Source organism: Myotis lucifugus, unplaced genomic scaffold (genome assembly GCF_000147115.1).
Source record: "Myotis lucifugus unplaced genomic scaffold, Myoluc2.0 scaffold_19, whole genome shotgun sequence".
Classification (NCBI taxonomy): Eukaryota; Metazoa; Chordata; class Mammalia; order Chiroptera; family Vespertilionidae; genus Myotis; species Myotis lucifugus.
This window is the reverse complement of record NW_005871067.1, coordinates 4,046,559-4,049,262: the sequence shown is the minus strand read 5'-3', so window position 1 is coordinate 4,049,262 and position 2,704 is coordinate 4,046,559.

Here is a 2,704-nt window from a genome sequence, read left to right as displayed (position 1 = left end):
TCACAGTGACCCAGAAGAAATCGCGGGCTCGCGCAGGGCATTGTTGGAATTGAAGTCCAGCGTCACACCGGGCTGCGCGTCTCTGCGGACGACTGGTCTCCCAGACTCCATTGCGCCATGAACCCGCTGATTTTGCAACAAACTTAACCCGGAACTGGTTCCTAGAGTGGGGAAGTTACTTAAAACTCCAACTTTAGCCAAAAAAGATGGTGTCGTGCTGTGGGATTCCCCCCTAAAGGAATGGAGAACGTGAGTGTCTGCACCCCAAAAATATACGTAAGCGGCCCTCTCTGCTTTTAAGACTTTTTGCAAAGAATCAGGTTTTTCAAATAAAACTCAACGTTTGGTATCGCAAAGTAGAGCTGCCCTTGTTTACACGAAAACCATTCAGTAATTGTAGTCTCCTGTTCTTCCACCGAAGGAGAACATCGCTGCAGCAGAGCCTTGACAACTGATAAAAACATGTAGTGTCATATATCTGTTTTGTTTTGGGAGATAAAGACCAATTACTGAGCTTTCCCATTTAAAAGTCAATACAGTATGGGGAAAGACGCTTAGAACAGCGCCTGGTAAAAAGAAAGGCTGTGTGTTTATTAAATTAGAAATAAATACTGGCCTTGCTTAAAGCGTCCTCCCGGTGTGCCAGGGTTGCAGGTTAGATCACACCCGCCCCACCTGCGGCAGGGCACATATAAGAAGCAACCAATGAGTGCATAAATAAGTGGAACAACAAATTGTAGTTTCTCCCCCCCCTCCCTTTTCCTCTCTCTCTCTAAAACCAATCAATAAAAAATAATAATTTAAAAAAAGATACGAACTGAACAACTGGTAATGTTCAGCGCAGGATCCCCTCTCCCTAGACTTCCATCCTGCCCAGCATTCTTTCCTATTCCTGCCAGGGTAACTGCTAATCTCTTCATAGTTAAATAAATCTTAGTTGTCATAGTGTTTTAATTTATAAATATAATATTTAAAATCACAGTACAGATTGGGGACAAAGGAGACATATGTAAAGCTTACGGAATGTTTGCATTTGGTTATTTAACAGCCTTATGAACAAGAGGGCTCAGCAAAGCATTGCATTCCCTTACAAAGAAAGACTCTTCCTCAAAAAACAAGTTTCCACATTGACAATCATTTGACATTTCCTCCTGAGTAGACTCCAGTTATGCATCATCCCTCAAAACAGCCATATAAATGAAGTGGGTCATTCTTTGGATATTACATCCAGAGGCCCAGGATGTCTGTCTATCCATTGTAAGGTGATAATAATCTCTATCACTTGATCAAGGTGTTATCCAGTTTCTCCACTGTATATTTTCCTCCTTTGAGCTAGTTGGTGGTCTAGTTTCATTTTTTTGCACGTGTCTGACCAAATTTCCCAGCACCATTTATTGAAGAGACTGTCTTGACTCCTTTGTATGTTCTTTCCTCCTTTGTCAAATGTTAATTGAGCATAGTGATTTGGGTCAATTTCTGGGTTCTCTATTCTATTCCATTGGTCTATATGTCTGTTCTTGTGCCAGTACCAGGCAGTTTTGAGAACAGTGGCTTTGTAATACAGCTTGATATCTGGTATTGAGATCCCACCTACTTTGTTCTTCTTTGTCAGGATCGCAGCAGCTATTCGTTTTTTGTTTTTTTTATTCCAGATGAATTTTTGGAGAGTTCTTTCTAGATCTGTGAAATATGCTGTTGGTATTTTAATGGGGAGTGCATTGAATCTATAGATTGCTTTGGGTAGTATGGACATCTTGATGATGTTGATTCTACCAATCCATGAACATGGTATGTTCTTCCATCTGTTTATCTCTTCCTCTATCTCTTTTTTCAATGTCCTGTGGTTTTCTGGATAGAGGTCTTTTACCTCCTTAGTTAGGTTTATTCCTAGGTATCTTAATTTTTTTGGTGCAATGGTAAATGGGATTGTTTTTTTAATTTCTCTTTCTGTAAGTTCATTATTGGTGTATAGAAATGCCATAGATTTCTTGGCGTTAATTTTGTATCATGCTACATTGACAAATTCATTTATTAGGTCTAATAATTTTTAAATATATTTTATTGATTTTTTACAGAGAGGAAGGGAGAGAGACAGAGAGCTAGAAACATCGATATTATCTATAGATATAGTATTTCCAAAGGTAGCTTCAATAATAGATCCATTACAAATCTTTTCACAGGGGACTTCAATAATATCCATTCCTAAATGAAAACTGCTATCAAGTTTGCCATCTCCAAGTTTTACTAACCATTCATTATAAGCAGAATCCTCTGATCTCATACTTGTTGTAAGAGACAACTTTCTGAAACATCCCCAAACATTGCAGTACTTTAAACTCGTTTGTACTATGGCCGGTCGCATAGCATGCAGTACAATACTGAGACATTGTCAAAAATCCCCTCCAAGAAGGAGAACTTTCCCACCAAATACAACATTCAAATTCATAAGTTCTCTTAGTAATCTGTATATGGCGTTTTATAGCATGACTGGATGTCATGGTGCATTCATCAATAATGAGAAGTTGGGCCTTTTTAATAGTTTTAGCAACTTCACTGTTTATATCAAGTCTAGAAATTGAAGTTTCACTTAATGGAATCGGTAATTTATATTGGGGATGAAAGGTGCTTCCACTGAGAAGTAAATTTGCAGCAATTCCTGTAGACACTGTGGGTAAAACACGACCTCTAATATAATGTATTAAAA